The sequence below is a fragment of the Ovis canadensis genome, chromosome X, assembly GCF_042477335.2.
Source record: "Ovis canadensis isolate MfBH-ARS-UI-01 breed Bighorn chromosome X, ARS-UI_OviCan_v2, whole genome shotgun sequence".
NCBI classification, from domain to species: domain Eukaryota; kingdom Metazoa; phylum Chordata; class Mammalia; order Artiodactyla; family Bovidae; genus Ovis; species Ovis canadensis.
Window position 1 is genome coordinate 97,988,430 of NC_091727.1, and position 18,304 is coordinate 98,006,733.

At 40.8% G+C, this 18,304-nt stretch overlaps 1 protein-coding gene and 1 non-coding gene across 7 annotated transcripts in view; one reads left to right on the forward strand and one right to left on the reverse strand.

The window, feature by feature from the left end:
• The window catches only part of FGF13 (fibroblast growth factor 13), a 581,564-nt gene that overhangs the window by 235,700 nt on the left and 327,560 nt on the right, over positions 1 to 18,304 (forward strand). The window lies entirely within an intron of this gene.
• On the reverse strand, positions 16,731 to 16,833 carry LOC138931304 (U6 spliceosomal RNA). The gene has a single exon (XR_011446546.1). It is a non-coding gene; the product is annotated as a U6 spliceosomal RNA (small nuclear RNA).

Below are 18,304 nucleotides of genomic sequence, written 5' to 3' on the forward strand. Positions count from 1 at the left end.
TGGAACTCTGCATTCAAATGGGTATATCTTTCCTTTTCTCCTTGGCCTTTAGATTCTCTTCTTTTCTCAGCTATTACAAAGGCCTCCTCAGACAGCCATTTCGCTTTTTTGCATTTCTTTTTCTTGGTGATGGTCTTGATCCCTGTCTCCTGTACAATGTCACGAATCTCCATCCATTGTTCTTCAGGCACTCTGTCCGTCTATCAGATCTATTCCCTTAAATCTATTTGTCACTTCCACTGTATAATCATAAGGGATTTGATTTAGGTCATACCTGAATGGTCTAGTGGTTCTCCCTACTTTCTTGAATTTAAGTCTGAATTTGGCAATAAGGAGTTCATGATCTGAGCCACAGTCAGCTCCCAGTCTTGTTTTTGCTCTGTATAGAGCTTCTGCATCTTTGGCTGCAAAGAATATAATCAGTCTTATTTTGGTGTTGACCATCTGGTGATATCCATGTATAGAGTCTTCTTTTGTGTTGTTGGAAGAGGGTGTTTGCTATGACCAGTGCAGTCTCTTGGCAGAACTCTATTAGCCTTTGCCCTGTTTCACTCCATACTCCAAGGCCAAATTTGCCGGTTACTCCAGTTGTTTCTTGACTTCCTTCTTTTCCCCTATAATGAAAATGACATCTTTCTTGGGTGTCCATTCAATTATTCATTCAACACATATTATGAAGCATCTGGTCTGTGCTTATTCACCTTAATGTGAATTAGAAATAAGATTTGCTGACTTAGCTGACAAGTTAGTCTGCTGTAGAATTTAAGGCCCTTTGAAGGTCATTAGCATAGGACTAGTTGATGCCAAGAGCAGAGGCCATTCACAGCAGAGGAGGGTATGAAGGGAAAAGGAAAAGGGTTAATGAAGGAGGTTTGGGGTATGTAAATAAAAGAGCTCACTGGAAGGACACACAATGAATTAAGTGGAAAATGTTTCTGCTTCCTGTTCCAAGCTAGGAAACAGCGAAAACCATAGTGGAGAGAGAGAGATTGAGTTTTGTGAGTCAAGGTAATTTTTTTTTAATCTATAGCAATTAAACTGGGCCATTCTCATTGTTATAATGAGAAGATTTATCTTATCTAAAAAGGTCTTACAAGTTACTCATAAAATCATAAAGATTACATTTGTGTCCCCTCAACAACACTGACAGAGAAGGCAATGGCACCCCACTCCAGTACTCTTGCCTGGAAAATCCCGTGGATAGAGGAACTTGGTGGGCTGCAGTCCATGGGGTCGCTAAGAGTAGGACACAGTTGAGCGACTTCACTTTCACTTTTTACTTTCATGCATTGGAGAAGGAAATGGCAACCCACTCCAGTGTTCTTGCCTGGAGAATCCCAGGGAAGGGGGGGTGGTGCTGGTGGGCTGCCATCTATGGGGTGGCACAGAGTTGAACACGACTGAAGCGACTTAGCAGCAGCAGCAACAACACTGAAAGTGATGCAACAAATTCAACATCCATAGAAATCAAATCACAGAGATGGCACTTTGGATGAAGTGGAAAAGAATAGCTTTGTTGCTTTGCCAGGCACAGGGGAACACAGTGGGCTCATTCCTCAAAAATTCTCTGTCCCATCCTGAGGTCATTTGGTGAGAAGTTTTATAGCCATGGTTCAAGGGTGGGGTTGCTGATAAGGATCAAGGTAGGTGCAGTGTCTGCAATTGTTAATCTGGCCTCAAGTGGTCTCCTGATGAGTTTCTCTGTTCCTTTAATCTGGCCTTTGGAACTCAAGGAAGGTCATAGAGGCTGGAGTCTATTCCCAACAAACAAGTGATGGGAGAAACAGAAAGGCTTCCATGTTCAGGAACCCCCACAGAGTCTTGGTCTCTTTCAAAAGTGAAGTCACAAATAAATATGCCTTATATGTACTTAGTTTAGGGCTTCCATGGTGGCTCAGAAAATAAAGAATCCACCTGCAATGCAGGAGACCAGGGTTTGATCCCTGGGTTGGGAAGATCCCCTGGAGAAGAGAATGGTTACCCAATCCTATTCTTGCCTGGAGGACCCCATGGACAGAGGAGCCTGGTGGGCTACAGTCCATGGGGTTGCAAAGAGTTAAACATGACTTGTGAATATGCACTCATGCATCCTTAGTTTATCCACAAAATATGGTACATTTATTTTATAGCCAAAATCTGATTAATAGTTATTAAGAAAACAAATATTAACCTACCCACCCTCCCTGAGAAACTTCCAATATAAGTCCAAGAGTTCACCCCTTGCCCCCAATATATCTGACTACTATTGCCATCAGCTAAATGCTAATGGGAGAAGGCAATGGCACCCCACTCCAGTACTCTTGCCTGGAAAATCCCATGGACAGAGGAACCTGGAAAGCTGTGGTCCGTGGGGTCACTGAGGGTTGGACACGACTGAGTGACTTCACTTTCACTTTTCACTTTCATGCATTGGAGAGGGAAATGGCAACCCACTCCAGTGTTCTTGCCTGGAGAATCCCAGGGATGGGGGAGCCTGGTGGGCTGCAGAGTTGGACACGACTGATGTGACTTAGCAGCAGCAGCAATGTGCTAATGGGAACAATTATTTTATACATTATTTGGACCATGCAAGCCAATCAGAAGTCATTTTGGTCATTGTTGAGATTACTGACCTTAGTGGACACCAGCCAAATCTTTGCTTTAGCAGAAAATTATCCAATGTTGAATTTCAAAATTTGATTAAATGAATTTATGTCCTGAGCTCCATCTGCTGGGCTGCACATCTGGAGCTATATGCAAGGTTTGCATCTTGCATTTTGCTGCTGAGGCTGGTTTTGGCAGTCCTGGCAGGGTATTCAGAAGAATCCACGCGCTTACCAGTAGATGAAAAGTACAGTCCAGCAGCTAAACCACTAGGGCGAGAGGAAGGATGGGGCAGAGCAGTCAGTGACACTATGAAAATAGGAATATTGAAATAATTCAAACCCAAGAAAAACAGGATTCGTACTCTGACTGCTACTGAAACTACTGCTCCCTTTAAGGATGTCTCACAACATTTATGCACTACCCCAGAGACATCGTCTTCCTGGGGAACCTTTTCAGTCTCTTGCGAGTTATCTCTGGTTCCTTGGAATGTAGGGGTCATCTCTCCTGGAGTGTGGCTGGGCCATTTCATTCAGTACCTGCCTCCAGAGGGACACAGACATTGGAAAAAACTGCGCTTCTCGCTTTTTTTTTTTTTTCCCCTTGAGAGGTTTTTGAGGTTTTGTTCATGTAAAATATTTGTCAGACAGGCAACACTGTAACAGTGTTTAAGATTTGACTTGAAGAGATGGAAGATAATAGGTGATTTCCATGCTTCCTTCCTATGACTTTTGATATACTTTTCATAATATCATGTGACAAGAAAATCGAATGTTACACATTCCTATGTTTTAAATGTATGCAGTGGGAAAATAGGACTCTATTACAGAAATTAACTCTAGCACCTGTTTACCTGGTATGTCAGCCTTTTCTTTAAAAAATATTTTCTTTGTGTGGGAAAATGTGCCCTTGTCCCTCTCTTTGTGGGCAACACATATTATTGATGATGCAGTGATTAACTGGATTTGCTAACCCAATTGAGGATGAGTTCAGCTTCAAGGGCGTGGTGGAGAGGAAGACCTTCAGGGTGGCACCATGAAGGATCATGGCTCTACTTGAAGTCTTTGTCTCTACCATTCCCTTATTTTTTGATCTTGGGTTTGGCCTGGGTCTCAGTTTCCTCATGAGTAAAATGAGATAAATGATGCTGCTGCTGCTAAGTTGCTTCAGTTGTGTCTGACTCTGCGCGACCCCAGAGACGTCAGCCCACCAGGCTCCCCCATCCCTGGGATTCTCCAGGCAAGAGTACTGGAGTGGGTTGCCATTGCCTTCTCGGATAAATGATGGTAGATGAGCTCAAACTGCTACTTTGGTCATAATTACCATTCTCTGTGCTCTAACAGGGCAAAAAAATAGAAACAAATACTCCCACCACTGGGAAGTTTCCTTACCCATTGGCAGAAACACATGGTGGTTAAGGGCTCTGGAGCTAGCCTGGTGGATCTGAATCTTACCTCTATCACTTATAAGCTGTATGACCTTAGGTGAGTGCTTCCAGGGTTCTATGCTTGAGTTTTCTCAACTGTCAAATGGGCGTAAAAAAAAGTTCCTTGTTATCTGTTTAAGGGTAAAATAATTTAAGGTTTGTAAAGCCTGAAGACTAAAGAGACCATTATAAACAAGGTGCTAAAATTTTTTTAGAGAGTTAAGCTATATGGTATCTAAACAGAGCACATACTGCAGCAGTCTTTTTCTCTCTCAAGAAACTTTGTAGAAAAAAAAAAAATGCCTTGTCTAACTTTATGACCGGAGGGAATTTTACTTATCAGAAGGATAAGAGTCACCTTACGAGATTATTCTAATGCTAATCACTTTATTGAAGAAATGCTGTTCTAATTTAGTTCTTATTTATTTTTAAACAACAAGAGTTTGCTGAATAATCATTCCATTTCTTAAGATTCAGTTCAGTTCAGTTCAGTCACTCAGTCCTGTCCAACTATTTGCGACCCCGTGGACTGCAGTACACCAGGGCTCCCTGTCCATCACCAACTCTGGGGTTTACTCAAACTCATATCCATTTATTCGGTGATGTCATCCAGCCGTCTCATTCTCTGTCATTCCCTTCTCCTCTCACTTTCAATCTTTCCAAGCATCAGGGTCTTTTCCAATGAGTCAGTTCTTTGCATTAGGTGGCCAAAATATTGGAGTTTCAGCTTCAGCAACAGTCCTTCCAATGAATATTCAGGACTGATTTCCTTTAGGATGAACTGGTTGGATCTCCTTGCTGTCCAAGGGCCTCTCAAGAGTCTGCTCCAACACCACAACCACAGTTCAAAAGCATCAATTCTTTGGTGCTCAGCTTTCCTTATAGTCCAACTCTCATATCCATACATGACTACTGGAAAAACCAAAGCTTTGAGTAGACAGACCTTTCTTGGCAAAGTAATGTCTCTGCTTTTTAATATGCTGTCTAGGTTTGTCATAGCCTTTCTTCCAAGGAGCAAGGGTCTTTTAATTTCATGGCTGCAGTCACCCTCTGCAGTGATTTTGGAGCCCAAAAAATAAAGTCAGCCACTCTTTCCACTGTTTCTCCATCTATTTGCCATGAAGTGATGGCACCAGATGCCATGATCCTAGTTTTCTGTATGACGAGCTTGAATCCAACCTTTTCAAGTTCCTCTTTTACTTTCATCAAGAGGCATTTTAGTTCCTCTTCACTTTCTGCCATAAGGGTGGTGTCATCTGCATATCTGAGGTTATTGATATTTCTCCCAGCAATCTTGATTCCAGCTTGTCCTTCATCCAGCCCAGCGTTTCTCATGATGTACTCTGCAGATAAGTTAAATAAGCAAGTTGAATGGTACTATGAAGACCTACAAGACCTTCTAGAACTAACACTGGAAAAAGGTGTCCTTTTCATTATAGGGGACTGAAATGCAAAAGTAGGAATTCAAGAAACAACTGGAGTAACAGGCATATTTGGCCTTGGAGTACAGAATAAAGCAGGGCAAATGCTAATATAATTCTGCCAAGAGAACACACTGGTCATAGCAAACACCCTCTTCCAACAATGCCAAAGAAGACTCTATACATGGACATCACCAGATGGTCAACACCAAAATAAGATTGATTATATTCTTTGCAGCCAAAGATGGAGAAGCTCTATACAGTCAGCAAAAACAAGACTGGGAGCTGACTGTGGCCCAGATCATTAACTCCTTATTGCCAAATTCAGACTTAAATTGAAGAAAAGTAGGGAGAACCACTAGACCATTCAGATATTACCTAAATCAAATCCCTTATGATTATACAGTGGAAGTGAGAAATAGATTTAAGGGACTAGATCTTATAGACAGAGTCCCTGATGAACTATGAACAGAGCTTCATGACATTGTACAGGAGACAGGAATCAAGACCATCCCCAAGAAAAAGAAATGCATAAAAGCAAAATGGCTGTCTGCAGAGGCCTTACAAATAGCTGTGAAAAGAAGAAAAGGGAAAAGCAAAGGAGAAAAGGAAAGATATAAGCATCTGAATAAAGAGTTCCAAAGAATAGCAAGGAGAGATAAGAAAGCCTTCTTCAGTGATCAGTGGAAAGAAATAGAGGAAAAGAATAGAATGGGAAAGACTCTTTAAGACCAGTGCTTGGTAAATGGGCACCCATACTTGGTAATCACTCAGATTTGTAGATAATATTTTCCTAGGACTTGGGAAGGGTCAAGGTCCTTTTGATTGCTTTTGGCCCCAGGCATTGCCTCTCAGCTGAAAGCAGGCACTCTTGGATCCTTACAAATTGCCCTACTTGTTTTGCTCAGTCCCACTTGTCCAGAGTAACCTTGGCCAAAGCCTAGAGGCACTTTCTAGCTCTTTCAGCCTGTTTGACTTCCTGATGGCCCAGATGGTAAAGAATCTGCCTACAATGCAGGGGACCCAGGTTTGATCCGTGGGCCAGGAAGATCCCCTGGAGGAGGGCATGGCAACCCACTCCAGTATTCTTGCCTGGATAATCCCATGGACAGGAGAGCCTGGTGGGCTACAGTCCATACAGTCCATGGGGTCACAAAGAGTCGGACGCGACTGAGTGACTAACACTTTCACTTCACTTTCTTTCAGCCTCTTTGGCTACTAGCATTTACTATCTTCTAAACTGTAGCTGTGGAAAATTCTGAAAGAGATGGGAATACCAGACCACCTGACCTGCCTCTTGAGAAACCTATATGCAGGTCAGGAAGCAACAGTTAGAACTGGACATGGAACAACAGACTGGTTCCAAATAGGAAAAGGAGTACGTCAAGGCTGTATATTGTCACCCTGCTTATTTAACTTCTATGCAGAGTACATCATGAAAAATGCTGGACTGGAAGAGGCACAAGCTGGAATCAAGATTGCCGGGAGAAATATCAATAACTTCAGATATGCAGATGACACCACCCTTGTGGCAGAAAGTGAAGAGGAACTAAAAAGCCTCTTGATGAAAGTGCAAGAGGAGAGTGAAAATGTTGGCTTAAAGCTCAAATTTCAGAAAACTAGGATCATGGCATCTGGTCCCATCACTTCATGGCAAATAGATGGGGAAACAGTGGAAACAGTGTCAGACTTTATTTTGGGGGGCTCCAAAATCACTGCAGATGGTGATTGCAGCCATGAAATTAAAAGACGGTTACTCCTTGGAAGGAAAGTTATGACCAACCTAGATAGCATATTGAAAAGCAGAGACATTACTTTGCCAACAAACATCCGTCTAGTCAAAGCTATGGTTTTTCCAGTGGTCATGTATGGATGTGAAAGTTGGACTGTGAAGAAGGCTGAGCGCCAAAGAACTGATGCTTTTGAACTGTGATGTTGGAGAAGACTCTTGAGAGTCCCTTGGAGACTCTCTCAAGGAGATCCAACGAGTCCATTCTAAAGGAGATCAGTCCTGGGTGTTCATTGGAAGGACTGATGCTAAAGGTGAAAAACTCCAATACTTTGGCCACCTCATGTGAAGAGTAGACTCATTGGAAAAATCTCTGATGCTGGGAGGGATTGGGGGCAGGAGGAGAAGGAGACGACAGAGGATGAGATGGCTGGATGGCATCACTGACTCGATGGACAAGAGTTTTGGTGAACTCCAGGAGTTGGTGATGGACAGGGAGGCATGGCATGCTGCAATTCATGGGGTGGCAAGGAGTCGGACACGACTGAGCAACTGAACTGAACTGAAACTGTAGCCAGAGAAGAGGAGAGCAGCTGTTAACTGAGTCACTTTTATTTTTCCCTCTCTGTAAGAGAAAAGCATGGCTGGGGAGGTGTTGTTGCAGGAAACTCCATCCAGTTTACCAGAAATACTGGGTGGAAAGGCTATGGACTGAGAGAGAGCCGACCTGAGCTCTGCTCCATCTCTGCCCCTATTCACTGTCCTGTCCCCTTTCCTTGTCTCAGGACAAGTCTGTGATTCTGGGAACCTTGTCAGTTTGGCTTGGTGCACGTGTGCTCATACACACACACACACACACACACACACACACACACACACACACACACACACATACACACACACACAGCCTCCCCCAACTACACCCCAAACCAGGTACATCAGTTCTTGTCTGTGAGCCTGTGAAACATGCCATTCCTTCTGAAGTCTGCTGTCAGCTAGACCTGGCTTCAAACTTCTCCTCCACACAGTCCTACTGGAAGATGTGTTTTTCTTCCTTACCAGGAGTGTGGTGAGAAGCATGCTAAAGTCCAGGAGCACTATTTGAGCTCTCTGGGAAGAAGCTGCTGTCTAACTAAAAAGCACTCATATGATTAGGTCCAATGCCATTAATATTTCCCCAAACTGCCTTTATCCTATTAGTGTCTGTAGGTAATTGTTGTGGCTGGGGAATATCTCCAGTCGTGCTTTCATTTTTATGAGAACTGATGATGGTATTGGTTCAATTGCTGTTAAAGAAAAAAGTTACAAAAATTAAAAAAAGAAAAAGCCTACCGCAAGCTGATACAGAAGCTTAGGACATGACACTTTTAACTTGATTCTGAAACAAAGCGAAAAACCACAAAGAAATGCCGAGGTCCTTTCTGACTCTGGTCTTCCTGGCCACGTACCAGTCAAATGTCCTCATTTTTTCAACAGTGAAACTGTGGGTCCAAGAGAAACACAATAGAATTTTTCCAAAGACTCTGAACCAGCTGGCGGCAGAGCTGGGGTGAAGACCATGGCCTCTGGTCCCTGGGTCCTGCTTTCCCCACTCCAGCCTGTGCTGATCTCTGCTGCTGCTTCTGCTGCTGCTAAGTCACTTCAGTCGTGTCCAACTCTGTGCGACCCCAGAGATGGCAGCCCACCGGGCTCCCCTGTCCCTGGGATTCTCCAGGCAAGAACACTGGAGTGGGTTGCCATTTCCTTCTCCAATACATGAAAGTGGAAAGTGAAAGTGAAGTTGCTCAGTCGTGTCTGACTCTTAGCAACCCCATGGACTATAGCCCACCAGGCTCCTCCATCCATGGGGTTTTCCAGGCAAGAGTACTGGAGTGGGGTGCCATTGCCTTCTCCGGATCTCTGCTAGGCCCATGGATCATACAGATACAACTTTTCCTTGTATTAGTATAAGTCTCTGAAGGTGTGTAATTGATTCTGTGTGGTTGAAATCATGATTTCCTCAACCTTTCTTGTACAGTTTCTTTGGTGGCTGCATTTCAGTGTCTTCCTGGGTTCTATGCACAAATCTGTGAATGAAGTGCAGAATCCATTTCCCTCTGCTATCAATAATTTGTTTTCCATTGAAAAATACACATTCTGCATTTGAATTTTATCCTCTTTGGTTTTCCCCTGGTGTATGTGTGTGCTGACTGTATGGACAGGCTAGACAAGGACTGTAATATTACTTAAGGGAGATGTTTTTTTTTTTTTTTTTAATAGCTTGGTTTTTCTTTCTTTTTTTTTTTTAATTTTAGTTTTTTATTTTTTAAATTTTAAAATCTTTAATTCTTACATGCATTCCCAAACATGAACCCCCCTCCCACCTCCCTCCCCATAACATCTTTCTGGGTCATCCCCATGCACCAGCCCCAAGCATGCTGCATCCTGCGTCAGACATAGACTGGCGATTCAATTCACATGATAGTATACATGTTAGAATGTCATTCTCCCAAATCATCCCACCCTCTCCCTCTCCCTCTGAGTCCAAAAGTCCGTTATACACATCTGTGTCTCTTTCCCTGTCTTGCATACAGGGTCGTCATTGCTATCTTCCTAAATTCCATATATATGTGTTAGTATACTGTATTGGTGTTTTTCTTTCTGGCTTACTTCACTCTGTATAATCGGCTCCAGTTTCATCCATCTCATCAGAACTGATTCAAATGAATTCTTTTTAATGGCTGAGTAATACTCCATTGTGTATATGTACCACAGCTTTCTTATCCATTCATCTGCTGATGGACATCTAGGTTGTTTCCATGTCCTGGCTATTATAAACAGTGCTGCGATGAACATTGGGGTACATGTGTCTCTTTCAATTCTGGTTTCCTCGGTGTGTATGCCCAGCAGTGGGATTGCTGGCTTAAGGGAGATGTTAATGGCGTTGTTAAAGCAGAGAAAATGGACTTGAAATTTAAGGGGAAAAAAAGAAGTATAATTACTAGCACAACTATTCCTCTTTGCTCAAATCGGATTCATGGATGCTGATAACACCCAACTCAGATGATTTTCCGCTGACCTGCTCATCTCCCATCTCTGGTCCTACTCACATTCTCAACCTTAGAGCATCTTCCCCTGGCCTTGATTACATCCTCAGACATTTCTATCCCCATAAGTCATTGCCCCCACTGCTGACTACACTCCCATCCTCACACTCCCCAAAGTGTTCACAGCCAATAGTACTGAACACTGAATGCTCTTCCAAGCCTTGTCAAAGTGCTCAGCTCTGATCATTGATCCTTACTATCTATTGGTGACTGATTCTAGGAGCTAGATCTAAGGCAAGGGTTGGGAGAAAAAGAGTTAAATGAGTAGTTGTATGGGAGGAAGGGGGAAGTCAGGGGTGAGGAGGGGATGAAGTGTGCTGATAACATGGGGGGCTTCCTGATGTAGCTCCTGAGCCTCACATGAATGCCCTGTGCTTTTGGATGAAGACGGGATAGAGTGAAGCATGTAGGCTATTCCTGATTCCTTGCTGGGGAACAGGTAGGTTATTGGACTATGTCATCTGAACCTTAAAGGAAGGGCTGATTGAAAATTCTCTGGAACCCTGTGTGGGTGAATACTGGTAATGTGAAGATTTGGTCTGTGAGCTCTTCAAAGGGATGTGTCCTACCTATTCTCATAGTCTTTCCTTCAATCCTAGTATCTTGGCAAATATGTAGCATATAGTTTTTGGTCAAAGTAGAAATAATTTCTCAGGATAATTCTCTAATTCCTAATTCTTACCTGCCTCATTTCTCAACACCATAAGACCCCTCTCTGCTGTTCTTGCACACACACACACACACACAAACACACGAGCATATACATCTCCATTCCGACTGTGAATGGGCCATGTGCTTTGAGATGCTTTTGCCTTTGCACCTTCTGTTTCTCTTTCTAGCATGTGCTTTCCCTCTACATCTTGTTCAGTCTTTCAGTCTTAGCATGGGCATTATTTTATCCATGTTTGTCTTGCTGACCCACAAAACCCCCTCCCCACTACTGCCCGTCCAGATGTCCCTTCTCTATGTTGTCATAGCATTCCATTCTTATGGCGTCATTGTCACAGAAGTGAAATAAACAAAAATTGACAGTTTTGTTTGTGATTTCATCCCATATTGAACCAGGAGCTTTCAAGGGGCAGAGGCTGCATCTTACTCAGCTCTTTCTATCCCTGGTCCTTAACCCAAGGCCTGGCACATACTAGGTTTTCAATATGTTTCCTGAATATGTGAATGGGAAATGTCTTCCCTCTTATCTTGTCTGCTCCTTTCAACACTTTCATTTACCTCTTCCATTCTTTTTGTCTGTAAGCTGAATACACAGATCATGAAGTCCCCAAAATTAATGAGCATTGACAAGCAAACCCTATTCATTCTTATCATCTAGGAAACAAAAGATACCAGTATCTCTCCTAACCATGAATTTCTTCCATGCTTTCCCTCCATTAAAAACAAAAAATACTTCAGGAAACATATCCCTGGTGCTGACTACCACTACTAATCTCTAGAGATTAGTAACATTTATCAACCAGCTGTTTCATGGGAAGAGCTTTAGCAATTGTTTTGCATTTTGTAGCTAATTGTAGGAACAAAGTGGCTACCTGTGCAAAATTTATTTTTTAAAAGAAAACATTCTTTCCCTAATCAAGTCCACATGGGAAAGGCAATATCAAATTATTACTGATCAGCATTCATGAGCCAGGAGAGAGATGAAGTAGTAGATTCCTTTTGATTCCTTGTTAAGAAGTTGAAAGGTAAGATGTTCCATGTCGCAAGGAAATTTGCAGAATCCAGTGATTCAAATGTTGGAGACTTAAAGTGAAGGAAGACTTTGCTGAGGGATTTAAAAGAATGGATAAGAAGTACTTTCTGAACATTAGAGAAACCCAGACTAATAAGGTGGAAAGGTTTTTATTTTTATTTTTTTAATTAATTAATTAATTTTACCCTACAATATTGTATTGATTTTGCCATACATTGACATGACTCCGCCACGGGTGTACATGTGTTCCCCATCCTGAACAGCCCTCCCACCTCCATCCCCATCCCATCCCTCCAAGTCATCCCAGTGCAACAGCCCCGAGCACCCTGTATCATGCATCAAACCCGTACTGGCGATTTGTTTCACATATGATATTTTACATGTTTCAAGGCCATTCTCCCAAATCATCCCACCCTCCCCCTCTCCCACAGAGTCCAAAAGACTGTTCAATACATCCATGTCTCTCACGTGTTCAATACATCCATTGCTGTCTCGCATACAGGGTTATTATTACCTTCTTTCTAAATTCTATATATATGTGTTAGTATACTATATTGGTGTTTTTCTTTCTGGCTTACTCCACTCTGTATAATAGGCTCCAGTTTCATCCACCTCATTAGAACTGATTCAAATGTATTCTTTTTAATGGCTGAGTAATATTCCATTGTGTATATATACCACTGCTTTCTTATCCATTCACCTGCTGATGGACATCTAGGTTGCTTCCATGTCCTGGTTATTATAAACAGTGCTGCGGTGAACACTGGGGTACACGTGTCTCTTTCAGTTATGGTTTCCTCAGTGTATATGCCCAGCAGTGCGATTGCTGGGTCATATGGCAGTTCTATTTCCAGTTTTTTAAGGAATCTCCACACTGTTCTCCATAGTGGCTGAACTAGTTTGCATTCCCACCAACAGTGTAAGAGGGTTCCCTTTTCTCCACACCCTCTCCAGCATTTATTGCTTGTAGACTTTGGATCACAGCCATTCTGACTGGCATGAAATGGTACCTCATTGTGGTTTTGATTTGCATTTCTCTGATAATGAGTGATGTTGAGCATCTTTTCATGTGTTTGTTAGCCATCTGTATGTCTTCTTTGGAGAAATGTCTATTTAGTTCTTTGGCCCACTTTTTGATTGGGCCATTTATTTTTCTGGAATTGAACTGCAGGAGTTGCTTGTATATTTTTGAGATTAATTCTTTGTCCATTGCATCATTTGCTATTATTTTCTCCCATTCTGAAGGCTGTCTTTTCACCTTGCTTATAGTTTCCTTTGTTGTGCAGAAACTTTTAATTAGGTCCCATTTGTTTATTTTTGCTTTTATTTCCAATATTCTGGGAGGTGGGTCATAGAGGATCCTGCTGTGGTGTATGTCGGAGAGTGTTTTGCCTGTTTTCCTCTAGGAGTTTAATAGTTTCTGGTCTTATGTTTAGATCTTTAATCCATTTTGAGTTTTATTTTTGTGTATGGTGTTAGAAAGGGTTCCAGTTTCATTCTTTTACAAGTGGTTGACCAGTTTTCCCAGTTTGTCAAAGATAAGGTGTCCATAGGTGCGTGGATTTATCCTGGGCTTTCTATTTTGTTCCAATGATCTATTTTTCTGTCTTTGTTCCAGTACCATACTGTCTTGATGACTGTGGTTTTGTAGTAGAGCCTGAAGTCAGGCAGGTTGATTCCTCCAGTTTCATTCTTCTTTCTCAAGATTGCTTTGGCTATTCGAGGTTTTTTGTATTTCCATACAAATTGTGAAATTATCTGTTCTAGTTCTCTGAAAAGTACCGTTGGTAGCTTGATAGGGATTACATTGAATCTATAGATTGCTTTGGGTAGTATACTCATTTTCACTATATTGATTCTTCTGATCCATGAACATGGTATATTTCTCCATCCATTTGTGTCCTCTTTGATTTCTTTCTCCAGTGTTTTATAGTTTTCTATATATAGGTATTTTGTTTCTTTAGGTAGATATATTCCTAAGTATTTTATTCTTTTCGTTGCAATGGTGAATGGAATTGTTTCCTTAATTTCTCTTTCTGTTTTCTATTGTTAGTGTATAGGAATGCAAGGGATTTCTCTGTGTTGATTTTATATCCTGCAACTTTACTATATTCATTGATTAGCTCTAGTAATTTTCTGGTGGAGTCTTTAGGGTTTTCTATGTAGAGGATCATGTCATCTGCAAACAGTGAGAGTTTTACTTCTTCTTTTCCAATCTGGATTCCTTTTATTTCTTTTTCTGCTCTGATTGCTGTGGCCTAAACTTCCAAAACTATGTTGAATAGTAGTGGTGAGAGTAGGCACCCTTGTCGTGTTCCTGACTTTAGGGGAAATGCTTTCAATTTTTCACCATTGAGGATAATGTTTGCTGTGTGTTTGTCATATATGGCTTTTATTATGTTGAGGTATGTTCCTTCTATTCCTGCTTTCTGGAGGGTTTTTTTTTTATCATAAATGGATGTTGAATTTTGTCAAAGGCTTTCTCGCATCTATTGAGATAATCATATGGCTTTTATTTTTCAATTTGTTAATGTGGTGTATTACATTGATTGATTTGCAGATATTGAAGAATCCTTGCATCCCTGGGATAAAGCCCTCTTGGTCATGATGTATGATCTTTTTAATGTGTTGTTGGATTCTGATTGCTTGAATTTTGTTAAGGATTTTTGCATCTATGTTCATCAGTGATATTGGCCTGTAGTTTTCTTTTTTTTTGTGGCATCTTTGTCAAGTTTTGATATTAGGGTGATGGTGGCCTCATAGAGTGAGTTTGGAAGTTTACCTTCCTCTGCAATTTTCTGGAAGAGTTTGAGTAGGATAGGTGTTAGTTCTTCTCTAAATTTTTGGTAGAATTCAGCTGTGAAGCTGTCTGGACCTGGGTTTTTGTTTGTTGGCAGATTTCTGATTACAGTTTCAATTTCCGTGCTTGTGATGGGTCTGTTAAGATTTTCTATTTCTTCCTGGTTCAGTTTTGGAAAGTTGTACTTTTCTAAGAATTTGTCCATTTCTCCCAAGTTGTCCATGTTATTCACATATAGTTGCTGATAATAGTCTTTTATGATCCTTTGTGTTTCTGTGTTGTCTCTTGTGATCTCTCCATTTTCATTTCTAATTTTGTTGATTTGATTTTTCTCCCTTTGTTTCTTGATGAGTTTGGCTAAAGGTTTGTCAATTTTATTTATCCTTTCAAAGAACCAACTTTTGGCTTTGTTGATTTTTGCTATAGTCTCTTGTGTTTTTTTTTTTTTTTTGCATTTATTTCTGCCCTAATTTTTAAGATTTCTTTCCTTCTACTAACCCTGAGGCTTTTCATTTCTTCCTTTTCTAGTCGCTTTAGGTGTAGAGTTAGGTTATTTATTTGACTTTTTTCTTGTTACTTGAAGTAAGGCTGTATTGCTATGAACCTTCCCCTTAGCACTGCTTTTACAGTTTCCCATAGGTTTTGGGTTGTTGTGTTTTCATTTTCATTCATTTCTATGCATATTTTGATTTCTTTTTTGATTTATTCTGTGATTTGTTGGTTATTCAGCAGTGTGTTGTTCAGCCTCCATATGTTGGGATTTTTAATAATGGACATCTAATTTTACTGCATTGTGGTCAGAAAAGATGTTTGGAATGATTTCAATTTTTTTGAGTTTACCAAGGCTAGATTTATGGCCGAGGATGTGATCTATCCTGGAGAAGGTTCCGTGTGTACTTGAGAAAAAGGTGAAATTCATTGTTTTGGGGTGAAATGTCCTATAGATATCAATTAGATCTAACTGGTCTATTGTATCATTTAAAGTTTGTGTTTCCTTGTTAATTTTCTGTTTAGCTGATCTATCCATTGGTGTGAGTGGGGTATTAAAATCTCCCACTATTTTTGTGTTATTGTTAATTTCCCCTTTCATACTTGTTAACATTTGTCTTACATATTGTAGTGCTCCTATGTTGGGTGCATTTATATTTATGATTGTTATATCTTCTTGGATTGATCCTTTGATCATTATGTAGTGTCCATTTTTGTCTCTTTTCACAGCCTTTGTTTTAAAGTCTATTTTATCTGAATATTGCTACTTCTGCTTTCTCTTGGTGTCTATTTGCATGGAATATCTTTTTCTAGCCCTTCACTTTCAGTCTGTATGCATCCCTTGTTTTGAGGTGGGTCTCTTGTAGACAACATATATAGGGGTCTTGTTTTTGTATCCATTCAGCCAGTCTTTGTCTTTTGGTTGGGGCATTCAACCCATTTACATTTAAGGTAATTATTGATAAGTATGATCCCATTACCATTTACTTTATTGTTTTGGGTTTGAGTTTATACACCCTTTCTTTGTTTCCTGTCTAGAGAAGATCCTTTAGAATTTGTTGGAGAGCTGGTTTGGTGGTGCTGAATTCTCTCAGCTTTTGCTTGTCTGTAAAGCTTTGGATTTCTCCTTTATATTTGAATGAGATCCTTGCTGGGTACAGCAATCTGGGCTGTAGGTTATTTTCTTTCATCACTTTAAGTATGTCCTGCCATTCCCTCTGGCCTGAAGAGTTTCTATTGAAAGATCAGCTGTTATCCTTACAGGAATCCCCTTGGGTGCTATTTGTTGTTTTTCCCTTGCTGCTTTTAATATTTGTTCTTTGTGTTTGATCTTTGTTAATTTGATTAATATGTGTCTTGGGGTGTTTCACCTTGTGTTTATGCTGTTTGGGACTCTTAGGGTTTCTTGGACTTGGGTGATTATTTCCTTCCCCATTTTAGGGGATTTCTCAACTATGATCTCCTCAAGTATTTTCTCATGCTCTTTCTTTTTGTAAAAATATGGAATGCTTCACGAATTTGCGTGTTATCCTTGTGCAGGGGCCATGCTAATCTTCTCTGTATCATTCCAATTTTAGTATATGTGCTGCCAAAGCAAGCATGGAAAGGTTTTTAATATCTGACATCTAGTTCCTCAATTTTTTTTTTTGTTTGTAGTCCACCTAAAAAGATAAATCATTTTGAAACCTGTGTAACTGTTCACATGTCACTGTTTTTACATATATAAAGCATGACTTTAAATTGTTTTAAAGGATGTATTTTTCACTTTTCAGTATATTAATTATATACTTTATGTGTATTTTCATCATAACCTTGGAAATGTTCATTTAGGTCATTCAGTTTATGGAAAACGTCCACCATATAACCTCAGTAGTGAAACCAGGCCTCAGTGTCAAACTAATCAGCCAAGATTGCCTTTCTGGTTAACTCTGATTTGATTATATTCTCCTGTGACAAGTAGTACTATTGAAATTCTAACATAAAGTTGGGTCAATAAGGGCATGGAGTCTGCCATGATTTGTCACCGGATGAAATAAAGGCCCTGCCTTATCAATATTTCTTACTCTAACACTCTTGGGTTTGCTCTACACGGACTCTTCCTCAGGAATTCCATGTTCTTGAATCTTATTTTGTTGTTTTGTACTCTCGAGGATTTTATTCCCTGAGATAAAGCTCCATAGTAAAATTCAGGGTGGTCAGAGGACTGTCTCTCTTTCTCTTTTAAAAAAATGTTTTTCTTTTCCTTGCCTCGTGCCCTGTGGGATCTTATTTTCTTGACCAGTGATCAAGCCCATGTCTCCTGCAGTGAAAGCGCAGAGTCCCAACCACTGGACCACCAAGGAATTCCCTCATCTCTCTTTTGTCAGCTGCGAAAAGGGACATCGTGGACATAGAATTGAGAAAGAAAAATCTAAAAACAATGGGCAGGTGTCCTGTCATACTGACCATCTGGAAAGTCAGATACCCAAACTTGGAAATTTCTGACCTTGTGTACTTCTTTCATTTTACTGATAGGTCAACTTAAGATCTAGCCAGAATCATGAACTCTTTCCCAGTTGGTAATGCTTGTGAACCAGTGGCAGGGCCAATATTGGAATAGAGGTATTTCAATTTCCCAGCTAGTGTGCCTGCTGCCCCATGGTGTCTCATGAGTCTGTCCTATGTGGATGTGACTAATCTCTAGGCAGTCACAGTGTTTTCTCATAGAAGATGAGCTCTGACCTTAATGTATCTTCACAGAGAGGGGCTTTCCGGGTGGCGCTAGTGGTAAAGAATCCTGCCAAGCATGAACCTCAGGTTCGATCCCTCAGTTGGGAAGATCCCCTGGAGAAGGAAACAGCAACCCACTCCAGTATTCTTGCCTGGAGAATTCCATGGACAGAGGAGCCTGGTGGGCTACAGTCCATGAGTTTGCAAAGGGTCAGATGCAACTGAAGTGACTTAGCATGTGTTTCCATAGAGAATACAAGGATGTTAGTTATTTGTTTGTATCTGGTCTGATATTTCTTGCAGGTAAAGCAGATAGGGTTACCACTTAACAAGCCTTCATGCAAAAGCCTATAATTTAA